The 27,500-nt window shown below is 39.4% G+C and overlaps 1 protein-coding gene across 7 annotated transcripts in view; it reads left to right on the forward strand.

Moving 5' to 3' along the window:
- EBF3 (EBF transcription factor 3) overlaps positions 1 to 27,500 on the forward strand; it is a 205,857-nt gene that overhangs the window by 143,693 nt on the left and 34,664 nt on the right. The window lies entirely within an intron of this gene.

The following is a 27,500-nucleotide window of genomic DNA, read 5'->3' on the forward strand; positions in this document are numbered from 1 at the left end:
ATGTGTGAACACACACATGCACACACCAACATAATCTCAGATAAACTAGTTAGAGCATCAGATTTCATTTTTTAAACTAAAGAGCATTATTAGACCTCTTGAATGAGCACAGTCATTTTTGTGGGAAATTATTCTCTTAGGCCTCCGGAAACAGCTTGTGTAAGTTACAAAAAAAAAATTGCCATGACCCGGATAGCCCAGACTATCGCAAAAGCTAAAAAAAAATTTGCCATGACTTGGATAGCCCAGCTCTTGAAAGTTAACTATGATTGGCTCTGGTTGTTATTTGGATGGGAGACCACCAAAGAATGTCAAGGTTGATAAGCAGAGGTTTAATGCCTCTTTAGGGATGTGCAAAAAAAATCGGTAGAGTGAACCTTAAAAATATCAGTATTTTCTGATATTCCCAAATCCTACTATCAGTACAACATTGGGATTCAGGAATTTTTTTGGGAAAAAAACCAATCTTTTTGCTCTATTACACCCTATGAGGACCATTGGTTTACATACGGTAAATGGAGAATTAATCTGGAGATGTCTGGAGCTCTGTGGGGGCTGGTTTTTGAGTTAGAGGCATCAAATTTGCATTATAGCTGCTGGTGCCTCTCCTCAACTCCCCCCCCCCCTAGATTTGAAAAAGATTGGGCCAGGGGGTTCAGTTCTATGGACCCTCAAAGAAGCTGCCCTCATCGCTTTCAATGGAGGGGGGAAGGCATTTAAAGAGCCTGTGTTCTCTTTACATGTAATGGCGGCATGACTCACTAGCCAAGTTCTGCCCCAGGGGTAGCAGCAGGGCTTGGAGGAATAGGCATTTAAAGAGACCATGGCAAGCATGGCAGAGGTGGCACAACTCAGCAAGTAAGCTCAGAGGGTGTATGCCTTCTGAGTTCTCCAGCTGAATCGCTCCATCTCAGTCATAGTGGGGTTTGGAGGAGTACTAATTTAAGAGACCATGGTCTCTTTAAATGCCTGTTGCCTTCTCCAAGTGTAGCAGTGGGGGCATGATTGAACAAGTGTGCTCAGAAGGTAGATGCCTTTTGAGTTCACTAGTCAATTTGTGCCTTGGAGGCAGTGTTGGGGCTTGGAGGAATAGGCATTTAAAGAGACCACGATCTCTGAGTTCACTAGCTGAGTCACACCGCTGTGGCTTTGGTGGGGCTTGGAGGAGTAGACCTACTGCTTTCTCCAAGAGCGGTGAAAGCATGACTCAGCAAGTGAACTCAAAAGACATATGCAAAAATAGCTTTTTCAGGTCAGCTATATCGGTAGCCAAATACAGATCTCTGATTTGCATTTGGCTTAAAAATTCCTGGAAAATTCTGGTAATATGTTTTTTGGGGGGTGTTTGTTAGATTCGGATAAACTGAATGCATACCCCTATCCCTCTTACCTTGAAAACCCTATGGGGTCTCTATAAGTTGGTTGTGACTTGACAGCAAAAAAAAGTTGCAAAACAAGACAGCAACTAGATGAACATTCAAGAAGCATACATGCCCTTCAAATATGTATAACGATCAACATGCTGCAATTTATATTCACCTAAAGGGAGCTAAGCAGAGTTGGCCATGGTTGATACACAGAGCCTTGAAATGGCAAACCACGTGACTTTGTTTCTTGCCTTGAAAACTCTGTGGGGTTGCCATAATTTGGCTGTGACTTCACAGTACTTTCCACCACCAAAAGGACATAAGGGGTATGAAGGAATGGAGTCCATTGAGCCCCATCTCAATTCCTTCTGCACTCTTTTAAGCATCAAGAATAGATTATGCACAAAGCTTGTACTCATTATTTTTGGGCAAAAAATGTACATTTTAAAAGATCCTGAAGGTTGCACAAATGCAACTTTTGCCTCATAACCCCACCCCCCCCGGTCAGGGAAACATAGCTATTTAAACACCTTGTCATTATGTGGAAAAAATATTCAACATATTCTAAACCTCAACTGTAGTATGGTTTGTGCTTTGTTTCATAAGCCAATTTGGTGTAGTGGTTAAGCGTGTGGACTCTTGTCTGGGAGAACTGAGTTTGATTCCCCAGTCCTCCACTTGCACCTGCTGGAATGGCCTTGGGTTAGCCATACGTCTGGCAGAGGTTGTCCTTGAAAGGGCAGCTGCTGTGAGAGCCCTCTCAGCCCCACCCACTTCACAGGGTGTTTGGGGGAGGAAGGTAAAGGAGAATGTGAGCTGCTCTGAGATTCAGAATGGGGGGCGGGATATAAATCCAATATCTTCTTCTTCATATACTTAAATGTTGTTGAAGTCAGTGGGCTCAATATTATACCCTGATATTTTAGCCTCTCTTGTTTGTAAATAATATTGCAATATAACAACATTTCCTCCCCCCCCCCCCAAAAAAAGTTGTGTCACACATAAAACCTGGCAGCAAAGTTTATGAATGGACAATTATATATGGCCATATTTTTAAGTGCATATAATGTTAAAGTCTACTAGAGCTTGGAAATAAGTTGGATACTTATCATTTAAAATGTTTTTTGTCATTTTATTTATATCCAAATCCAAGAATGTACTGGATTGAAAAGATGAATGTTTATATGAATTGAACTCATTTACTAATACTTTCTACTAACAATTTCATCTAAAAGATTATATAATTAATGAATTACACCACTAAAATATATGTAAAAGGTAAATTATATGTTAAACAAGCACTTGTTTGCTAATCCACAGTAATGCAGGAAATCAGTATTTCATTGAAATTGAAAATGTGTCTAAAAAGGTGTTTTCATAGTTTCCATTGCATTACCAGTTGATCCTGAGTAATCAATTGATTCTGATGGAATTATTCCAGAGTAATAGGTTTATTTCCAAGTGGAAATAAACATGCTACAGTCTTTTTGTGGAGCCGTGTAATGAAAGAATACATATAATTAGTTGTTGGAAGCACCCAGTACATAATGCCCTATATGTACATTCTGAAGTGGTACCCCCAAGAAGATTGTATCATTTCAGCTAATATGCATTTGAAATGAGTCCAAAACCGTTTTAGGGAATTGTTCATGATGAAGTGACATGAACCTTGACTTCTTAAGTTACCTGCTAGATCTCTCAGACTGCTAGATCTTTTCATGTGCATCATTTTGAAAGTCTCTGTGCTTGTATGACTTATGTGGTGAGCGCAGATGGATCCAGATATGTTGCTGTGTATCTGAAAAAATGAGCAGTGACTCACAAAGCTAATAAAAGGTAAAGGTAGTCCCCTGTGCAAGCACAGAGTTGTTACCAACCCAAGGGGTGACCACTTCATGACGTTTTCTTGGCAGACTTTTTATGAGGTGGTTTACCATTGCCTTCCACAGTCATCTACACTTTCCCCCCAGCAAGCTGGGCACTCATTTTACCAACCTTGGAAGGATGGAAGGCTGAGTCAACCTTTAGCTAGCTATCTGAACCCAGCTTCTGCTGGGATCGGACTCAGATCATGAGCAGAGCTTGGACTGCAGTACTGCAGCTTACCACTCTGCATCATGGGGCTCCCTCACAAAGCTCATATTCTGCCACAGATTTTGTTAGTCTTTGAAGTGCTACTGGACTCTCTCTCTTTTCTATATATAAGATGGTGGAGCTAATAAATGATGGAGACCTTGTAGTTTGAGTACCTTATTTAGTATAAAAGAACATATTCACGACAATAATGTATGTTTTTCAAATAATGACGTATTCAAAGATTTCTATCTTGCCTTTTAACCTGTTCCCAACGTAGTTCTACTATACTGAACAAATTCAGCACATGCTGTACAAATATTGAGTACAGTCCAACATAAAATTACATGTGTTTTATATGTGTTTCACTGGCTGAAACTGATATGTTTAAGTATTCCTCCAAGCTAGATTTTGCCTATAGATCATGTAGAGATAGAAGTGCCAGGGGGTGAGCATTTGGTTTACTAAAAATAAAAATAACAACAAAACCCTGAAAAAAATACTTTACCAGTATTTTTAGCTACCAATATAGCTTAGCCTGAATAAAAGCCAATATTATTCAGCTTTTATTTGGACATGGCTATGAGAAGGCTCTTCAGTCTCTTTAAATGCCTTTCACTCAGCCTTCCATCCTTCCAAGGTCGGTCAAATGAGTACCCAGCTTGCTGGGGGGAAAGTGTAGATGGCTGGGGAAGGCAATGGCAAACCACCTCGTAAAAAAGTCTGCCGTGAAAGCATTGTGAAAGCAACATCACCCCAGAGTTGGAAACGATTGGTGCTTGTACAGGGGACTACCTTTACCTTTTTTTTTTTTAATGAGAAGGCTCCTCAGTCTCTTTAAATGGCTTTCACTCACTGAGTTATACTGCTGCAGCAACAGCAGTGCGGCTTGGAGAAGGCATTTAAAGAGCCGTGCTACCACCAAACTCACTCACTGAGTCACTCAGTGGTGGCGCAGCTTGGCGAAGGCATATAAAGAAGGCACTAATTTGGTGCCTGCCTAAAAAACCAGGTCTCCCAGAACCCTAAATCAATTCTCTATTATACTGTTACCCATAGAGTATAATGGAGCAAAAAAATTTGTGTTTTCCAAATATTTCCCAAATATGAATACCATACTGGTGTTGATATTGGGAAATACTGATTTTTTCAAGTTCTTCATCTCATTTTAAACATATTTTAGGGTTGGCAAATAGGATAAACTGAGAATAAACTTGCCACAACCTATTTTAACCTTTGTTTTTATAACAGAATAAGAAACAATACTGGCTGCAGTAACCTTACTTGCCAATGATTAGGGGAGCTGAAAAGTAACTAAAACCAAACATTTTAAAACTCAAATCTATGAGCAAGTGGCAGGTCAATCAAGAATCTCAGCTCTCGGCAATGATCACTTGATGCCAAAGTAACTGTAGATTATTTTAAATTTTCATAAATATAAATTATGAGCTTTGTATCATTAAAATTTATTCAGATTTCTTTTCACTTGTGGTATAATGATAGTGGAAACAAGAAAACTGTTTCTGGGGTTGCCCAGGAAAACAGAAATATACCTTTCACTTCAATGACCAGGGTTTATGGATTTTTTTTCTGGGTGTGTATCCAGAGTCTAACTGAAAAATCTGATGTGCTATTAGTTCCAAGGCCTGGGTACTTATGTACCTTGGAGTCTATTCTGTAACAACTCATATGTAGCTTTACTCACGTCTGCAAGGGTGCCTCTATTTATGTATGTCTGCCTTATCTTTAAAAGTAAGAGTGGTGGTAATTCAAATTCTGTGGTTAATATGAATGCATATTCCCATTGACTTGTGTATGTAATGTACTAACAAGGATCTGGTCTTAGTCGTCAGAATTCTAAAGATAAGTGTAATATATTGAACAGTTCTCTCTATGTAAACTTCCATAGTTTTACAGTGTTTAAAAGTCACATTCTCATAAAGATCAATGTATTCTTTGTCCCTTTCACCGGGAGTCATAGGAAATGTTAAAGAACGACATTTAAGTGAATCAAAGTTACTAAAACTACTGTGGCTGCAATTAATTTACTGGAAGCATAAAACTAAAGAGTTACAAGACTACACATTTCAAATGCTTTTTAAGGAGCATGGAAGCCTATATGGCTACAGAAAGTAAAAGGAAGGGTAAGGTCAAAGCCTGTCTGACCTGGAAACTTCAGTCTGATTTGTATTGCCCCTAAATTGATGGGGACAATGAGATAATCATTGGAAATTACACTCCCCATTGAAAACTGAGCCAAACTTCACTGTATTTCACAATATGAAAATTATGTAGCCCCATAAGAGGGAGGGGCTGAATCCCCAGGGCATCTGTTTCTCATCAGTGTCCCACCATGCTTGCAGTCTGACTTGGCTCTCTAACATTTAACCTTCTCAGCATGAGGTGGAACAAAGGGCAACAAGGCAGCAGAATAATGAAACAAGGGTGTAGTGTGGTATGGAAACTGCCTTTGCAAAGTACAGAAGTTTAAATGACGTATATAAAAGTACCAGATTAAAAAGAAAACAAAATAGAAACACACCCCTCCCCAAACCTTATTAGTCATATATAGTAAGAGTGCTGTGCTGTTTCTCAGCAGGCTGAGATGAAGGTCTATTACCATCTATCCATGCCTTTTTGCCTGCTGCTTTCAACTATTGTAAAGATACAATTACCTTGGGAGATTGTGGCAGTTCAGTTGATTAGCACGGTGAATTAAAAGAATGAGTCACAAATGACATGTCCAGCTCTTCTCTACTAGTCCTTGGTATTCCCAATATACTTCACCCTTGTTGTAGGAAGGTCAAAAATTAGAGAGAAATAACAGTTTTCAAGCAGCTAGCACTTAGGAGCAGAATTAACAATCATTCTGTATGTAATTGCCAGTTAGCAAATTGCCTTCCAGACTGTAAAATGCAATATAAACTGGTGGGCACCTAAAATTAAATTAATGAGATATTTGCCACATTTAAAAGTGAACAGTGCAAATTAATAATTGAGTGTAGTACTTGTTTTAATATTTGTCAAGTAGTGTATCACTCTCTTGTTTAATGACAATTAAAATAGTTCTTACCTGGAAAAAAATTCTTGGCACATTTAAATTAAACAGCTTTTTGCAGGTTAGATTCATCATTTTACTTGCTAGCAGTCATTGAAGGTTCTTAAATTAAATATCTGAGATTACTTTTTAATTAGATTATAAGCATTGCAATGTTATTTGATTAAGGCAAATTGTGATTTGTATGCTTCTAAATGGAATTATGATACAGTCAGTATTTTTAAGCACACATTTTAAAATGTGAGGTGGTGTCTTTTTAAAAAGTAGCCTGTGGATGCAGATACGGGTATGGCAATACCACCACTTTCTAGGAATGCATGTTGCACAACAGTTTTTTTTAACAGCTTTTCTTTCATCACAGTTTTGCAAATATGACTTTTAATCCATGCCTCTTCCGCCCATGTATTTTGTTTATTTACCTCTTTCCTTCAATTTGACTAACTTCTGCTTAAGAAAAAAAAATTGCTTAGGAGTTTAATATGTCATTTGCAGTACACTAAACTGAGTTGAAACAAGGAGAGTATTGAGATTGGACACAGAGAAAACTTTGAATGTGTAATAATATAAAAATACCATTTCTGTGTCTGCAATACATTCATTAATTGTGAGAATACAAACAATTATTTCTGTACAAAGAGTTGCATTCAGCCTCAGACGTGTGAAACAAATAATCACTTCCTTTGATAGAGTATTCATGTGCAAAAAAGTTACATTGTACTTCCACACTTGGTCAATATCACAGAGGGGTGGAAATGTTTCTATTCATAATGTATTATTGTTCTGAATGTTTTAAGTGGGTAACTATTTTGCCTATCCGTATCCATGTTAGCTAGTTTAAACCATTTAAACCACTTCACCTCTTGAAAAGCTTTCAAGCTTCAAGCATTTTAAGAATCTTTTGTGTGAATTCCGGGTGTGCTTCTGTCAGTGGGGCTGCTACACTATGTTCAGAGTCAATAGTCCCTTCCATCACAGCCAACACAAACTAGCTGTCTCATAGGTCAGTGCTCTTTAAACAAATTACTTGTATCCACAGAGCAAATTATTGTTAATTGCCTCCCACAAATCATACTATTTTTACTATGCTAAACTAAATACTAATGCCTTAGTTAAATTCAAACCACCTGATCATTTCTTGTACATATTCAGTTATAATTCTTAACCACAGGACTTGGTCATCATGAAAAATTGGTAACGGAATACAGATAGTGAATGGTTAACCTTTGTTTCCTGGAACTTAAAGAATATTTACTGTCACATTTGACATTCATAGCAATTCTAATCTATATACAATACTTTTTTTTTTACCATTTCATTGTCCAAGCATACCGTTATGTTTTACAGTATTGTTTTTTTGTTGATCAGACCTTGGGATAATATTATTTGTCAGGAGGACAGACATCCTAGTCTTCCTACTAGTATGGCTGCCTCACATATGTAATTCAAAGCAATCTTTAAAAAATAAAATGCTATAACTGATGCTCTAACTTTACCATGTTATAATTTTTAAAATTATGTACCTAACAAACATACTTTATAAAATGTGATAGGGAATAAGGCATTGTGGTTAGTTCTGTCTTGCCTTGCAGTTATTGTGTTCTCAATCTAAAAAGCATTTTCATTAGACCAATAGTAATGACGATTTTTAAAAAAGATTTGCTAACCTATCAAGGTGACAGCATTTTAAGATTGCATAAAATGGCTCATTTAAAACCACTGCAGTTCCAATAAGTATAACATGGTCATTGTTGTCCCCTTTCTTTTCTGTCTCAGAGGAGACCAGAAGAATGAGACATACCATTTGTGCTATTGCACAAGTAGACTATTTGTTCTAATCAGTGACACCCATTTACTAGAATTGCTTAAAATGAACTATACCTCATACAGAAATCGCACATTTAGAGTGTTCCATTCATCATCTGAAAATTGAGGGCCAGTAAACTTTTCTGTTCCTCCAGCGGGATCATAGACATGCATCAAAATGTTAAAAAATGATTGGTGAGAGAGAACTGTCATCCATTTATCAAAGAAAAGGAACATTATTTGCTAATTTCCCAACCAAGGCAGTGACAGGGTGCTTCGTCTTTAGACCCATGGTGACCAACATGGCCTTTTTGTTATTAGTACAAGTCAAGCGCTTTTTGGCTGTTGCTAACAAGACACATTTGTCTATCATCAGAGAGTGCTTTATTTTTTTTCCAAGTAGCTGTGACCAAAGTCTGATCTCTGCATCACGACTGGCTCTACTTTTCCAGGTTGTGGCAGCATTGGGTAAAGGAGGAACTGATAAATCACAGAGTTTCTGCATCAAGGTGAAGTTATTGACTCTGTGGTACCAAAACTGACAAAATGTAGCAGCAAGGAGACAATAATTCATCTTCCTAACTTCCATTCAAAAGGACAAAAGGGTCACTTACTCACTTAAAAACTGGTAACATTTGAACACATGCAAAAAACCCTTTTGTTGGTTTTCACTGAGATATTTTTCTCAATTATTTTGTATCTCTTTATTGTGCTGTTAAAATTACATGGAGTCAATATGAAATACAGTGTATTAAAACATCAACGAATTTTAAAAACTGTTGCCTTGCCATTTATATATTGTTTAAAAAATATAGCAATGCCTGGGTTGCAACTATTTTTCAAATGTTCTGAGATCACCCAGAGCTTTCCATTTATGCAAATTAAACTGAGAAACACTAATGAAGAACAAATAGCTGCTATTGAAAATTTACATGTAATTCCATAGCTGTGAATGAGGTTCAGTTATGTAAGCACCTCCAAAAGGTTATGGTGCTCAAAGATTCTCATGATCCACCAAGTTAAGTCCTATTGTCAGCTTTGACCATCTACTCTGTAGCCATTTTCTATATATATCTTGTAAGAAGGGCCATACATGGCATTGTTACCATGTATTTATTTGTGCCAAGCCCTTCTTTCAAATGAGGCACCGGACAGTATTGGGCAGGGCTAGAGACCCTCCACCCAAGGAGAGTGTGGCAAGTGGTTATATAAAGAACTATACCCACTCACATACACCCTTATGTTGCTTTGGCTGACCCACTGACCCTCCCCTGGCCCTGGGATATTATAGGATTAGCTGGTTGCTTTTATAGGTCCAAGCAGGAATTGGGGGGGGGGGTCACCTGATAGTTTTAAAAGAAACCTTTTTTCATGTTTTGCAATCTCCTGGAAAGAGGAATTCTTAGTTAACTCAGCCTGGTCTTAGAAAGGTTAGGCCAAATCTGGTTGGCAGGAAAAGGGTGGGCTGCTCAAGATAGGGAGGGATGATCAGCGGATACCCTGAGGCATTGGCCATAGTGGAATGTGTGGCCAGAACAGACGACCACACTCTTTATGGTGGGATACTGTGGGAAGGAGCACCTTTGTGCTGAGTGGCATTGTTCCAACTTTAATAGGTATCACCTGGTGACCTGCAGATGGGACCCACCAGAGATTACCAGCATCCTGTTGCATACTACAGGGCATACAATGGAGTGGCCTTTAGGAATATAAAGCACTCTTTAGACTGTTTCCACATTTTTAGTCATAGACTGAGCCTTATTATAAATCAAAGAATTCAAAACAAAACTCTAAAATGTTAAAGTGAAAGCATGAATCACTGGAGTGTCATATGAAAGAGAAAAACCCTTTCAAATAAAAATGGTTTATTTCTAATCTTGTTTTAAAGAATCATAGTTAAGTTTCCTAAATATTTTAAAGTATTGTAATTACATCACTTTTTTTCCTTTATGATGAGTGAATGGCAATACTTCACTTTTGTGGGGGAAATTAAAGGGGCACATTTGGGAACACCCTGATAAAAGTCAGTAAACCCCACCTGCTTTGCTGATTTGAACACTTTTATTTAGATACAATTAAACAGATACCATTAAGGTACACTGGAGAAAGCAAGTAGGCTGTAATAATGGAATCAGCATGGAATCACTTTTCCCTCCATCCTAGATTACAGTCTGTTTGATTTCTTCTACAGAATTCAATGGGAATCATTGGGAATCCAGTCTGCTACACTTCTATATAGCTACATATACTATATAGCAGGGGTGGCCAATGGTAGCTCTCCAGATGTTTTTTTGCCTACGATTCCCATCAGCCCCAGCCAGCATGGCCAATGGCTGGGGCTGATGGGAGTTGTAGGCAAAAAATATCTGGAGAGCTACTGTTGGCTACCCCTGCTATATAGTATAATATAATGATTAAAGTGTCAGACTAGACTAAATCCCCACTCTGCCATGGAAGTGCACTCAGTGAACTTGAGCTAGTCATACTTTCTCAGCCTAACCTACCTCACAGGGTTGTTGTGATGGCAAAATGGAGGAAAGGGGAAGGATATTGTAAACTGCTTTAGCTCCCCGTTGGAGGAAAAAGCAGAGTATAAATATCTAACCAAGCACATATCATATTAATGTGAAAAAAAAGATGGAACTCAGGAATTAAGTTTACATATGACTAGCAAAATGGCTGTCATTGTGATGAGTTGTGTCCATGTGTGATGCAGAGGAGCATGTATACGTCAAGAACCCTTGGAAAAGTTCAGGGTCATTCAGTATTATGTTCTGTGCAGAAATACATTGCATCCCATGTCACTCAGAGCTATGCTAATCAATGTCAGGTGAAGGGCAGATTTTGTACTTAGTGTATTGTCTTCCAGTCCAGGATTAATTTCCCCACAGAATTGAATGGCAACCATCACTAATATGAACAATAATAAAGAGATTATTAGGGGGACACTATTCAGGTAGACGGCTCCAGGTTGACTCAGCCTTCCATCCTTCCGAGGTCGGTAAAATGAGTACCCAGCTTGCTGGGGGGAAAGTGTAGATAACTGGGGAAGGCAATGGCAAACCACCCCGTAAAAAGACTGCTGTGAAAACGTTGTGAAAGCAACGTCACCCCAAAGTTGAAAATGACTGGTGCTTGCACAGGGGACTACCTTTACTTTTATTACAGTAGGTGTCTAAATCTGCCTCTAAAGAATCCCATCCTTTGAGATTCAGACATGCTTGTAAAACAGCATAGCCCCACCCTGCATTTGAAAACCTCACCATGTTTCTTTGTCACACTAGAACATGACAGTATCTTGTGTACAGGTTTTGTGGTAGCTAGATATTAGAACTTAAGATTGTTTTAAAAAATAAGAACTTAAAATTGTTAAATAGGAACTTAAATATTTTTTTTAAAAAAAACCTACTTTGATAATAAAAATGAATGGCTAAGCATCTTAGAACAAACTAGATTCAGGGCCCACTGCACAAAAAATCTGTCTGCCTTTTCCCGCACCTCCCAGATCCAAACCAAGAGCACAAATCACAAGACTCTACACTTCATGCACCACCCAAAATGAATCTCAAGACTTGCTGATTAGGGGCAACAACTGTGTTTTTTGATTTGTTGGTTGGTTCTTACTTTGTTTTACAAAAGATTTGTGCAATTCAATTTACACTAGGGCATATCCAAATTACAACCACTTGTGTTGTTGGAGGAGGTATTTATTAATTGCATATGCTTATCTGATTCAGTGACATCTTTTTGCAGCAGGTATGATTAATCTAGTTCATTAAATGCAGCAATGCTTACTTATGAGTAAACAGGAAAGATTACTGTATATAGCATTCCACTATGTTTTAAAACTATTACAAATTGCAGGTTCAGGCTGGAGATTTGACAGCATGCCTTGCAAATATTCTTCCACCACCACTTTTAATATATTTACTTACTTATTTGCACTGCAGCCTGATTAAGAATTATGATGAATTCTCAGGTTTGCTTACTATTTTGTTTTATTTAAGTTAGTCCTCATATAACTACTTTTTTTTTTTTACCATCAAGGTGACTGCTCATGGGGTTTTAAAGGCAAGAGTTGGTTTGACATTGCCTTCCTCTGCATAGTGACCCTGGACTTCCTTGGTGGTCTCCCATCCAAATACTGACCAGGGCCAACTCTACTTAGCTTCTGAGATCTAATGAGATTTGGCTAACCTGGACTTTCCAGGTCAGGACAGTTGTGACTTTACTTCAGATTATTTATTTGAGTTCTGCAAAGCTTCGTGCTGCTTTGCTGGGTGTAGTGTGCCATGTGATATTGGTTCTCCTTTCCCTTCTGTCCTCCATATAGATGTGCATAAAGTTGTTCAGTAAGGATTGTACTTAACAACTAGCTGATTTTGAGCTATACCCTTATATAGGATTGCCACTTTTAGAAAACAGAACAGCTCCATAGAAACTTTTGTGTTGTAGAGAAATGGTTTTATTTATTTAATTTCTATCCCGCTCTGCCCCGCAAGCAGGCTCAGGGCAGTTCACAAGACTGAGCAGAGTAAAAACATTTTAAAACAGTTAAACAATAACACATTTACAACCCAATAACATAACCACAAGATGGCAAAAGCAAATTTACAGAAGCTCCCAGGAGACATTACTTGTATGCCCAGATGGATCAGGCGTTTGAGGAGTAGGTGCAAGGCACCAATAGTAAGATCAAATAAAGGGGATGGGGTAGAGCAGGGGAAGCTGATATAACTGGACACGCGCTGCCTCAACCAAAGGCCTGGGGGAACAACTCTGTTTTCAGGCCCTGTGGCCTGAAATAAGTCCCATAGGGCCCTGGTCTCACTTGGTAGAGAGTTCCACCAGGCTAGAGCCAAAGCCAAAACAACCCTGACCCTGACTGAGGCTAAGTGGATGTATTTGGGTCTGGAGACCAACAGAAGATACTGTTGAGAAGAGTGCAAGGTTTGCTGGAGAACATACAGGGAGAGTTTGTCCTGCAGATATGACAGTCCCAGTCTGCATAGGGTTTGATCCAGTACTCAACTGGCAGCCAATGCAGCTGGCAAAGCACTGGCTGCATGTGTACCTGCAAAGACGATCCAGTCAGCAAATGCACTGCCACATTTTGAACCAGCTGAAGTTTCTGGAGCAGGATCAAGGACAGTCTAACTTGGTGGTGACTATTGCATGGATTACCGTTGCTAAGTTACAGGAGGAAAGATAGGGAACCATTGGCCCTGCAGCTAAGGCACAGGCTCAGATTGCTGTGACCTAAAGGGGCTTAAACTTTGCTCTTGAGTTTTACTCTTTCTCCTCAGTGATAGTTTTCAACAGGAGCAAGAGAATTTGAGCAGCAAGCATCTTGCTTGTCATTTCCAAACATCAGCAGCATTCCATTTCCATGAGGCCTTAAAATGAATTGGGGCCCCAGGAAATTTGCCTACCTTTTAATACCCCTGACTAGCTGGAATGGTTGAAATTGGGAAAATGGCATGCTGAGCCCCAATCTAATTTGGAACTCCCTTCAGATGATTTTAACACTTGAAAAAAATGTGGGAGATGATCCATTCATGGATCCCGTCATCTAGTTTAGCCATTAAACACTTTAAATTTTATAAAGAAACTGCTAAAACTTTGTTCTTCGTATGTTTAAAACTATAAACTTTGGTTTTATAGGCCCACTGCTAAACTTTTCAAACTATTTTGATTATTAATGTTCAGGTGGCTTTCAACTACACTATTTTGAATATGCTGCCTCTCATGCTCTTTGTCCATAGTTGCAAACATTTATTTTCAAAATTCTTAAACTTTTAAAAGAGGCTGTTATGCAGAGCCTAATGTCTCTTTTTAGTAATAATGGAATAGAAGATCTCAATATTTATGTTCCCAAATAAGAGAGAAAGGTGACACAGGCTTACACTTTTCTTCCCTGGTGGCTGTTATTGTCTTTGTTTGATACCTCTTGATTCATCCTTCCACATGCCTGGGAAAGAGGGGGAAGTAAACAGAGTGTTCATAAGAGAATAGTAGAGTGGGAGAAAGAGAGACCAAAGGGTTACATATCATGGAAAGTGGAGAGGATTGACATACAATAGATTGTGGAAATGTTCTGGATACATAAATATAGCCAGAAGCATCTGGGTAGTTATTAGTGCTGCTGTTCTAACCTTTTACTGAAATGAGACTGCCAGATTTTAAAAGGCAACTTTAACCCATATCCTAAACCACAAAGCCTTGTTTCTAGAGAAAGGTAAAGTTTTCAGTTCCTTCACCACAGAAGGGGAAAGTGCCTGATATTACTGCTTCACCTGGACAGGTTAGAACTCAGAAGGATTTCAAAGACTTAGGGTTATAGAAGCTCCTGTTGCAAGTATCAAAAGGAGGAAAATCCTCTTCTGTTGTTATGACACATTCACACATGGGTCAGCAGCAATTCAGTCTTTGAAAGATAGTGGGAATTTCTTTATTTAGCTATAGTACCCATGGGAAGAGTAAGCACCAAATAAGGCCACAAATATGAAGATAGACAAGCGTAACTATGGCTTGCATTATTAAAATATATCTCAATTAGTGAAGCACCTTGGAGTATTTAATACTTAAAATGGAAGATATTGTTTACTTTGATACAGTATTCATATTTCTGCACCATGTTAGTAACATTCTTTACCATATTAGTAAAATGGCAAATTATTTTTAAAAATATTCTGTCATGTTACGAAAATGTATTCATAAAATGCCATGCTGTATTATATTAACATACATATTAAGCTGTAGTAGCTTCCTGCCATGATATAAACATTTATGGTATTAGGTAATATTCCCCCTTCTTTTATCTTAGACATTCTCAAGTAGGCATAATTGTTTTAGTGTTATTAGCAATGTGTCATCTCTATGTCTTTGTGGTGTCATCTGTTAGGAGTTTAGAATTCAGTTGCCTATTGACAATTTTCTCTTTGGTTGTATAATACAGATCTTTCTGTTATATATGTATATGTAAATGATTGAATTTTTATTTAATGTCCATAGCAAAATAATTCCAGGAAATCTGAAATTCACGAAGATTATGTAGTGGAAGTCTAACAAAAGTCACCCCAGCCCTTTATATAAGGGGTATATACACATACAATTGTGAACTTCTGTGCTCCTATCCCTAGCTGGATGAACAAATGTGCAAATAAATAGGTCTACTGCAGCCCTGCTTGAAATTTGGCAATACACCTCTCAGAGAACTGTACATTCTCTCCGCCACTCCACCAAGCAGTAGTTTGACACAAGTGCCAGTTGCTTAGTATACCTTTTAACTGGAACAAGGTGGAGCATATGGTGACTTCTGTTGACTACATGCAGTAAGCCAGATTTATATAGTTATAAATTGGATTTCATAGGCTGTTCTTCCCTGCCGGTAGGGCTCAGGGCACCTAACAACAAACTAGAACAATAAATGAATAAAAGTTAAAACCAGAGATTCAAATAACAATAATATACAAGGAAAAATGCATATTCCAGGATGGCAGAAAAGAGTTTAGTATCCAGGAGCCGCCTGGGGGGAGTTACGGGGGGATGGGGAGATGAGAGTGCCAGATCATGTACTGTTCTGTCGCTGTCCTCAACCAAATGCCTGGCGGAACATGACCACTTTGCATGCCCTGTGGAAAGGCAGTAATTCCTGCAGGGCTCAGAAGCCACCCTGAGCCTGCTTTGGCATGGAGGGCGGGATATAAATCAAATGAAAATAAATAAAATAAAAATGTTCTCTGGCAGAGATTTCCACCAGGCAGGGGCCAGGGTCAAAAAAGCCCTGCCTCTAGTTGAGGACAGCTGAATCTATCTCGGGCCAGGAACCACTAGAAGAGTTTTAGTCACAGAGCACACAGCTCTGCTGGGGCATATTGAGAGAGGCAATCCCACAGGTATGTGTGTCCCAGATTGCTAAGGGCATTAAAGGTCAAAAACATCACCTTGAACTTGATCCAGTGCTGGACAGGTTGGATATGTGCATTACAAGAGCTTCCTGTAAGGACCCACATGGCAGTGTTCTGGATCAGTTGACGCTTCCGGGTCAACTACAAGGGTAGGCCGCATACAACAAATTACAGTTATCTGTCTTGGAGGATACTGTTGCATGGATTACTGTGGCAAGATCGGAGCGAGACAGGTAGGGAGCCGTACGCCTAACCTGATACAGTTGGAAAAATGCCAGCTTGGCAACCTTCGTAACCTGAGCTTCCATAGATCAGCTGGCATCCAAGGTCATGCCCAGACTCTTGACAGTCAGTGCCGGTGATAAGGGCACACCATGAAGAGTTGGGAATTGGTGGTCTGTCCATGGATTCTGGCCCTCCCCCCCTCAGTCATAGAATCTCCAATGGTTGGTAGCCTAAGCAAACTGTCCACTGGCTTACTAAAGCCAGACTTAATATTAGACCACCAAATTAAGTGCATGTAATATAAAGGAATGCTGACAGAATGCTTACATTGAATTAGGGCTCATTGTTAAAAATTAATTTCCATGATAGCCATCAATGGTTTACTTAGAAGACACATACATTGGTATGTGTATTGGAAACTTCTGTGTTAATTACATGCATTTGGCATGACTGGGGTGTAAGAATGAGAAGCTTGAGGGTGCTGTGTTTTCCTTGAACAAAGGATTAAAAAGCGGTGGTAAAGACAGCCATTCCATCTTTATATTACTTCATCCAGCAATAATATGCATTGGTTTCCCAGGCACCTGTATTGTGAAAGCTTCTGGAGTGACAACTGTATACCCCATAACTGACTTTTTCAGTCTCAGACAATAAGAATGGTATTGTCTTTCACAATACAGTGTAGACAGAACAATACAGATCTCTTAACAATAGTTATATAAGACTGAGAGCTGTCTTCTGACTTTTGTACTTTGTTCCTGAGACTAATTTCCTTCTTTCTCTTGTCAGCCTGAATAATGGATCAACATTCCCTTGTACTGATGCCTACTGTAGTTAATGCTACCTAGGTTTTCTCATAACCAGAGTTTGCAGATCCATTCCAAACGTCCAATATCCTGGTGAAGCTAAAAACCATAATTAAGGAAAACATATGGACAAGGTATGGGAGACAGGGATTCAGTCACAAGATCTTTACTAGACACAAGATGCTTTCACAGCCTATAGCCCTACTCACACTTTCTTGGGAACAAACAGCAAATAAAATGATGTTCAAATATACCTGCTTAGGAATACTCTGTCAAAGGGTGAGATCACATGAGAGATTTGGCCTGACCTAGCCACACCTCCCCTCCAGATTTAATGTGCGTGATCACACATGCACATCTGCCCCTCACCAAGTCCCACTTGTACTTACCTCATCATAGGATGGACTGAGACTGGCTTAAATAGCTACCAGGAACTTCCCAGTAGCAAACCTATTAAGTGCATGTAAGGCGCGTTTCCTGGCTGTCTGAACGGCCTGGGCATGCAATGCACCTGCCCTGCATGCACTGAATGCTCCTCTTGCATGTGTGCGACCCGTGTCTGTCCCGGAAGCAGTGTGGGGGCTGTGTGATTGCAGCAGCATGCATCAAAGAGCACCAGCTTTTTCAAAATGGGAATACTGCCATGCCAAATTCCCTGTGTGATCCCACCCAAAGACTCAAGGCAAAACTGCATTATTTAGGAGGTCAGATATTTCCCAATGTTTTCTTTAATGATTAGATGCAGTCAAGGAGGGCCTAAGTTTGGGCTAGGGCTATAGTGCTGGAAGATTTAGATTTTAACTCCCCCCCACTGCTTCCTGAATATAATTGCGTTTATTATATCAGGGCCATAATGCTGGGAGACTTAGATTTTAACTCTTCCCCCTCTGCTGTTTCCTGAATAGAACTGTGCTTATTGAACCTGTATCACACTTTACATTTAGGAAGGGAGGTATCTAGTTGGAAGCAGCAGTTAAAAACAATTTCCCCAGCACTGTGGGCTCAATATAACCCCCCCCCAGTTGCTTGCTAATGTTAATTAAAATGTCAGAAGATCTGATCACAGATCTCTCATGCAATGTATAGTTTAACCCTAGGAACACAAACACATGTGACAATCGTTCTCTGGATAAACAAAAAATATATATTATTGTCGTGGATGGGTTCTCTTAAAATACTTGGTATTGTGATGACTACAACAGTTAATACAGCTAGATATAGATCTTTCTATATAATGCTGATGTGTGGTCCATTGCAGGTAACAAAATCTGCAGGTTTGGGCACACCAACATTAAACAGATTTTCCTGCAAACTTGGGGGACTTACTTTGTTTGCAGAAAAATCTGAAATAATAGAGAAATGTATTGGGGGAGTTTAAATTCTTCCCCCCAACATTATTATCTGTAGAGCGGGCAGTAATAGCAGATACAAGGAGCCCCTGCAGTCCCAGCTGCTGTGGTGAAGGGTGCCAGGAGCAGCTTTGGGACTGACTGTGGTGGATCAGGTGAGGCTCTGGGCCCAGCTATGGCAGGAACAGACACCGGGAGCTGCTCCAGACTCCAAACAGCTCCCAGGCTGCACTGCAGCTGGGCTCAAAGGGAGTGGTGGAGCTGCCCAGACCTGGCAATGGGGAGGGGGATTGGAATTTCTCTCAAAATTCTTGCAGCCCTCCCCCCTGTATATCTTTATTTATCTACCATTTTTCAAAATATCAGGGGAGGGTACAACAATAATTATTTCATCAGGACATAACTTTCCCTGAAAATCATCCAAATATTATTAACTTGTTGAGTATACAATGGTGAAGAGAGGAATAGGATAGGTGAAGTATGTAGGATAGGTGAGATACTTCCCCATCTTCCTGTTGAACCTAACTCTACCTGAGCTTTTACACAAAATCTTATCACATTTAGAGGTCACATGCTCATACAAGTATGTATTAACTGATGGATCAGCATAATCATGGAAATAGCATTGTTCCCTTATGTGTTTATGTGCAGTTCAGGGGACCACTGGTGGTGACTCTTCATACAGACCGATAATGTTATTCAGGTTCAACAATTCCCCTTTTCAGAGTTATTTACACATTGTAACTGCGTAATAGCACAAAAACAAAAAAAACAGTAGAAACTATAAGTTTTGTGAAGGTTAACCTTGAACAATTCCAAATTTTACTATGAGCTGATGTTAACTGAACTACCCAGGGAAGGCAATTTCAACATCAGTGCTATAGTAATAATTTTTCTTAAATCTCTGAATTATTATTATTTTTTTACAATAATGAATTAAGATCATTTATTTATTACATTATACTGGCTTAATTCTAAACTGTTTTATATCATCTCCAAAATCAGCTCGCTCAGTTTCAGGCTTTAGCAGGCCTCCATGGAAAGGGAATTCCATAGTTACAGATCTCTTTGTATGCCCTTGCTGTACAAGTTGTTTCACACTATAAGGCAATCTATTTTTTATCCAGGTCACAATCCATTGTAGAGAACTGGTTGTTTTATAGATATGTAGGGCCTAAACCACTGAAAGCTGTATAAGACAAACCCTGAACCTTGAATTGTTCCCAGAAGGCAACATGGAGTTAATGATAATGCTGGAATGTAATATGCTTCTCAAATCTCATCCCAGTGGGAGGTTTGTTGAATTCTACAAAAGCTAAAGCTTCTGAAGCAGTATCAAGAGCAGTTTTCACAGTAATGTATGTAGCCTTTTCACCAGGTAGAGATGCCTAGCCACTGACACAACCATGGGATTACAAATGTTTGGGAATGGTTCAAAGCTAACAGAGAGAGAGAGACTAGATGGGTTGTAAACAGTGTTTTTGCATTAAAATTATATTTTTAGAGATATGAAATGAAATTGATCCAAATTGGAAAAAACATTATTTTGGTCTTGATTTTGCAGTATCAGACCATTAAAGTGAATTAGTGCCAACTCAGCAAACTCAGTGAAGATTTCTTATGTTCCAGGGTCACTAGTTATCTGGATCGTTTTCACCACAAAAGTGTCAAGGTGTTTAGAATGTCTCTGGTCAGGTGTTTTTCAGATATAGGTGTGTGCTTAAGAAATCCTAGGCATCTAGTTAGCTTTCATATACCAGATTATTTAACTCCTAGCCAGAGGTACACCTTTGTAATGCTATAGGTTCATTCTGGGTATAACACACAAGTAAATACTGTTTGAGAATCCCATTGTAGGTTTGTTTATTAAAACGTAATTATTGCATTCTTAATATAGACTAAATCCACAAGGCATTATACCATCCATCAATCATTGTTACATAGATAATTGAAGGAGTCCATAAAAGTATCTTACCCCAAAAGGAAGCAAGTCACAGGCAAGAATCCCGTGCTAAGAAAAAGCCCTCAGTACAACTTCCCATATTTATAGGATTTTCAAATAATCTCCTAACAACTGTCTCATTTGATAAGGGTGCACATTCTTGGCTAACTCATTATCTCATAACTTCATACAAGGTTATCTGTACTTAAAATGTCTTCTTCAAATATGTTTATTAGTTCACTTTTGATACTTTTTATCTTAACAAAGTCAATTTAAAACAAATAATTACAAGTTTCTAATACATATTAATATATTTTGGCCCTCAGCCAGTACTCCCATCCTGGAATCATATCTTTCTTTCTGTGAGGATGGACATTCTTGGAATTCTGCACCTGGGCCTCAACAAATTGTATCTATTGATAATTGGTTGGACAGCTTCTAATCTACACAAGGCCATATAATTGTTGCCACTCTGTCTTCTTCTTACTGCTCTTCAAAGCTATTCTATTCTGTGGCTCAGGCCAGGCTTGTTCTGCCTATTGTGTACTACTGCATTCTCTGTGACTTTTTTGGTCAAGTCCAGCAACTGTTATTTATGTATTTCTGGCCATATCCATAACAAAGGAATATGTTAAAATTTTGATGACATTGGCATGAAGTTTACGTATTGCTAGAGATGCTCAAGCCTTACTCATATGGCTCATATTCTGCTTGCTTATTGCAAGCCAGAAACCAATTGTTTATTGGGCAGTTTGGTCATTCATAAGCATCTTGAGTCTGTTTGGTGGATTAATTTATGTGTATTCAGACAGAAGAGTGCAGTGAAGCCAGCAAAATTCCATGCATGCATGTTACTATATGACTATAACATGTGCAATGGGAGTCATAGGTCCCTCCCCCCCCAGCCCTGTTGCCACTGTGTATCCCTCCATAGCCAGTTGTTTAATTAAAGTGTTACTGTTTAGTGTTCCTCTAAGTCCTTGTTATTGCTGTTAATGGCTGCCAATATGTTTGAAATTCAGAAATTTGGACTGGCTATTGTGCATCATTGAGAGCATGGTGAGGAATCTGCTGCTTCCGGCCCAACCTCCCAAAAGCCCATGACCCCTTCCCTGCTGCTCATTTCCCCTCCTCCAAAACTGATCTGGCAGCAGTAGCAACTAGGAGGCCTACTTCCTCCCTGGAGGCTATGGTATTGAAGTGGCAGCATCCCAAGTTCCAGGGACTATCTGTCCCAGAGTTATTTTATGACCTACTGATACTCAGAAGTTTAACTAACATTCTCCCTTCAGGTGAAAGACTTATATATTAATTTACTTTTTCTCCTTGATTCACAAGTTGTCCACATGTAAAGGAATGTAGACCTCTTTCAAGGAAATGAACTGTATTTGCATTCTGAGGTGGAACACAGTACCATGGTAGGTAACATCCAGGGTAGGTAGCTCATAACTTCCCCAGCTGATCTTTCGCAAAGCCACAACTATCATAAAAGCCACAACTTTGTGAGATTAAAGCTAAAAAGTCAACCCAAACCAATGGAGTTCTGCCTTTGATTGAAATAAATATTTTCATACTCCCAGTTCTCATTTTTCTAATATCCAGATGGCATGTCCATTTCTGGAATCTTTTAACTGCATTAGCAAAAGGTCTCCCAAGTCTGAAAGAATCAGGTCTCATGATGTAAAGTAAGAAATAAATCTGTAAGAACAGATCTTTGCCATATTCAACAAGAAAACAAAACTCCAAATAAAAAGATGAAAGGTAAGAGAGAGAGAGAGATGATGATGACATCCCTGTAACATGCTAGGCTAGCATAGGTTAGAATGTGGCCCAGTGTAAAACACTCTGTTAGAGGGGAAGAATGTCCTCTGCTATCTGGAAGAATCCGAATTTACAAGAATACAATATCCCTTGTTCCTGAAGGGATTATCCACTTTTGCAGTGTAAAAAAAGCAGTTTTATAGGCTACACTTCAGGTAACTAGTAACAGTTTCTCCATCCAGATGTCACAGCTGTTGGACCATAGATAGAATTTGCAATGAATGTGTGAACTGAAACCCAGGCACCACTCCTACAAATTTCTTCCTAGAAAAACTTCTTCTAAAGCTACCAAGGCAGTTGTTGCTGCTATTGCCCTGACAGAACAAGCTGATATTCTCCGAGATCAAACTTTCCCTTGAGCCTCCTGGACACGATTGCCTTACAAACCTTTTCCCCCAGTGAGGCTATATTCACACATGCTACTTAGGCACTTCATCAGCCCTTTTCCTGCTGTTAAAGAACATGATATGCAAAATAGAAGGGCAATTTCAAATGTGATTGTATCGGGTTTCTTTGCTGGTGAAGCAAGAAGACTGAATTAGAAACACATACCAGTTTCTCTGTGCTTTACAGTGAATGTGTTATTTTGATTGAAGTAATGATTGAAATATGTCTGTCTAAGATGATGAGTTACATGAAGGTAGAACTTTCGTGACCATTTAACATACAGTTTGTCCAATTCCCTATGGATAATGGGTTTATGGCATAAGAATGGGAGAACAAGCTCTTGAAACCTAAGATGAGTTGGACTTAGATATGGAGACAGCTATTTTTAGCAGATCCTGTTGTTTGTAAAAAAATACATACCCATGTCTTTTTTTTGGCGGGGGGGGGGGGAGGGTTTATCCAGTGCCATGTTCTTCAAGAGTCTACAAGTTTGCAGATGGGGAAATAGAGAATCCTTGGCCTTTCACCCCAGAATTTCATTTAGAGCTCAAACCTGTTCCCATGTGGTCTGGTACTGAGTCTGTGGCCATTCCTGAAGAATCCTACTGTATATTTGCTGCTTAAGCTACACCTTGGCTACACTACAAAAAAGTCTGCCATATATTGTTACACATTCTGTTGACTGATTATCTCTGGGAAGGTAGAATACTATTTCAGCCACCACCCTGAAGGTTCTAGCTGAAGAAAATGAGGTATCATATCCTAAGAGGACACAATAATCACAGGAACTTTGCCAGATCCATCAGGTTGGCTTGCTGGCTCTAATCAATCTGTAGTATCAAAGGACTGCACCTTCACCTGAGTCTCTTCTGAGAGGCAAATTTGATTCTGCAATCCCAAATAAGTTGACTGCTGTTGATGTAGAAGCTCTTAACCATAGTGAGGATGAACTGAGAGGCTGTAAACATTCAGTGGTTCTTCACACAATATTATGTCAGAGTTATGACAGTAAACTGATCAGCATACCATTGACGTGCCGTCATAGTGCTATATTCTGGACTCTCAGTTGAGCACCAGATCCAAAAGGCCCTTGCTGAGCATCCTGGGAGATGATATTGATCTTAAGGAGAAGGCTCTGTATTGGAAGTGTGTTCCATCATTAATAAATAAATAAAATAAATAACATTTATTAACTGCCTTTCATTCTTACAGAGCTCTAGCTAGCTTACAATATAAATAAAGAAAACAGTATATAAAAATACATAGAACCAAAATTTAAAATCACAATTTAGGACTGCTTTAATAAAATGCCAGTTTCATGTAGATGTTGTGTGGACTCTCATGTCTGGGAGAACCAGGTTTGAGTTCCCACTCCTCCACATGCACCTGCTGATGTGACCTTGAGTCAGTCACAAGTTCTCACAGAGCTGTTCTGCTCAAGAGCAGTTTTGGGAGAGCTCTCCCAGCTCCACCTACCTCACAAGGGTGTCCGTTGTGGGGAGGGGAAGGGAAAGGGCATTCATTGTAAGCCTCTCTGAGACTCCTCCAGGTAGTAAAGGGTGGGGTATACAATCTCTTCTTCTTCTAAATAAAACTGACTTCAGCTGCCTCCTAAAGATCAGCTGTGCCTCCCTGGGGAGGTCGTTCCATAATTGTGGGGCTGCCATTGAAAAGGCCTTCTCTTGTGTACCCCACAAATGGGCTTCCTTGATTGATGGGACAGTCAGGAGGACCTTTCCCTGTGTTCTTAATCCTCAGGCAGGAATGATTTCAGGGTAGAAGCAATTCAGATGAACCTCTTGAGGCATAGCATTGGTATATGTAGTTGGACCTTGGCTAGATCTAGTGAAGTAGAGTTGGCCACTATAACAGGATATGCAGAAACATTTATTTGTACTTGTTTTAGGCAAAAAATAGCCCTAGTGACCCTCTTTTGGGAGGGTACAGTGAAAAAAAGCCTGGATATACCTCTAAGGTTCATTGTAAATCAGGGACAAGCTCCATTGCTCTGAAATTCACAAAATGTTGGATAGCTGTCAGAGGCACTCAGTGCTTGGCTGGATTCTTTAAACCTGGGGAATTGATGAACCTGTCCCTGAGCTCCTTGAGCAGCTCAAGGCCATACCCTTTGGACACTGCCATCAGACTCCAAATGTCTGTTGTAGACAGTCAGCATCTGCTTCAAAGTGCTGAAGGCAGAGATGCTTGATTATCCAACAATTGCATCCAGCTAGCTAGTTGTAATCAGTGAACCAATCAACTACCTACTCTTATGTGTCTGAACAGTTTGGATGTGTCCATTTGCACAATTATAGAGTTTTTCATAGCTGCTGCCCCTGCCACCAGTCTGTTTCTGACACTACCTCCGATTTTTTAAAAGCACATAGTGGAAAAGGGAAAAAAATACAATTTACTCTTTTGGTGTCTCTGGTTGTGTTTTGACTCTGTTGCTTAGTGTGTTTTCAAGAATTTATGTGACTTATTGTACAGTAGTTTTAATGATCTCTTCACAATAGTTGCTTTTGATTGCACAATGCAAAACCCAGACAATATAACGCTGTATGGCTATTTAAAGAATCCATCCAACCATGTGGGCACAAAGTGGGAATGAACTATGCCTGATTCTGTACTCAACAAGTAGTTCACTTTAATGACCCAATCTTGATCCCTGTTCTCTGGAGACTGAATTAGTCCAAGTTATGGACATGAATTAGTCCATATTCCAGTTATTAGTCCACTTTGCAAGTGCAAAAGCAGCAAAAAGTAGCAATATGAATTTGTTACATGACCTCGCCATCTCACTGCAGGCCTTCTCTTATGTAATTGAGCAATTTTGATTAAGGTAAGTTCACTTGAAGATCTTGTTTGTATTGGAGTTTTTATAATCTCTGCCTGAAGGTGCGCCCCTGTCTGCCTTGAACAGAAACCTGGCCCAGCTTCATGGCTGATATTTTTACCTTCTGAAACGAGAGTATCTGAATTCCAGAGACAGATGCAGAAGATCCTCTCCTTGTAGATATGGTAGCATTCCACATATGTTTGAAATAATGGTTTGTTCATAAGAGTCCTATTTGACCAGTCGATAGCTTCATCTAGTCTTGAATCCTTTTTCTCAAAATGGCCAATCAGAGGCCCCCAGAAAGCCTATGAGCAGGGCTAATTCCTGTTGTTGTCCCTAGCTACTAGTATCAGAAGTTCACTGCCTTTGAATATAAGAGTTTCATTTAGTTGTCATGACACATAGACATTGAGCCATTCGTGGGAAGGGCGGGATATAAATCCCAAATAAATAAAATAAATAAATAAAAAATAAAAATTGAGGAATACATCCTTCATGAATTTGTAGAATCCCTTTGAAAATGTGTACCAATACCTGCAAGCTGAGATTCTTTATCTGAAGTTTGAAACCGTAACCTTTTGTATGTGAAATACATGTTATGTGACAATATACCACGCCCCTAAAAGTATGGACCCTGAACATGGATTTAAGAAAATAGTCACTCAACATGCTATTCCATCATCTTTTAATCAGGCAGGGCCTTTTTCTTTTCGTCTTCACGGGCTCTGCATCCAGTGGGACTCGAAAGAGGTTAGTTCCTTTCTAATGAAAAGTTTCCCAAACAGAACAAATATGTGGTTTGATATTCCACATATAGCCACACAGTTTGGCAACCATGATACTAAAAGCTCTGTCACTCAGGTGAACATTATTCTTACAGAAGTATGACATCAAGGATACCTCTACCTGCCCTTCAAAGTCCTGGAAATATCAGGATTAACAGATGCTAATTCATCTAAACATAGCCAACATTGCCCATGCAAACAGAGTAAGTTATGCAGGTCTTCACCATGGTTGAGAAAATTTCAACAGTCTGCCTTAGGCCCACTTCTGCCCTTTGTCACATAGAATCATAGAGCTGGAAGGGATCTCCAGGGTCATCTAGTCCAACATGGTTAATTAAGATCATTGGCATCATCTACTGGAAAGATGGGTTACGAATTCAATCTTGTAAAGGGGCACCTACGTATGACACTTAAAAACAACGTATTAAAAATTAATTGTTTACTTACTGCCTCCCTTTTTTAGGATTGACCATTTGGGTGGGTGGTTAAAGAAATCTGGGTAGGGCACCACTGAGGTCTTGACTGTACCTGTTAGAAAACTGAACTGGTGTATTTGAAAAGTGAGGGTGTATACCCCTGCTTTGCATTGCCATCCTGGGACTACGCTCTGGGATCAGTTCTAAAATATTTGTGGCTTTTGTCAGGAGTTTTGGTAAGTAGTCAGTGGGGATAAGTTTCCACTGGACTAATGAAATTCATCTAGGATTCCTCTTCTTCCAAAAGCACATTTTCCCAGATTAGTCTGGAGATAATAAGAAGATAATGTCCTGGACCCTTTTAGTCAGGTTGTTCTGATTCAAGCAGGTTGCCCTAATCCAAGGTCACATCTGGGTAGGAAAATAAAACAACAAGAGCTTCTACATTTCCAGGTATCAACATTATGCCAGAAGACCTTAGCTGGGCTGCTGTTGCTTTCCTTCCTGCTTGCCCAGATGGAAATGACAATAAGTCTTGTAGATCCATATTGATTCTTCTACTCAAAACCATAGTGCTGGGGCAGAGGCATTCATTGCTTCAACTGCCCCAGACTTGAGCAAGGGGATGCTTCATTTCCCTTATGGCTCAGTTCTCTTGTAGCAGTCACATCTTCCCCTCCTCAGCTTAGGAGGTGGAGAAAAAGAGCAATGTTGATAGC

This window comes from Heteronotia binoei, chromosome 6 (assembly GCF_032191835.1).
Source record: "Heteronotia binoei isolate CCM8104 ecotype False Entrance Well chromosome 6, APGP_CSIRO_Hbin_v1, whole genome shotgun sequence".
Taxonomy (NCBI): domain Eukaryota; kingdom Metazoa; phylum Chordata; class Lepidosauria; order Squamata; family Gekkonidae; genus Heteronotia; species Heteronotia binoei.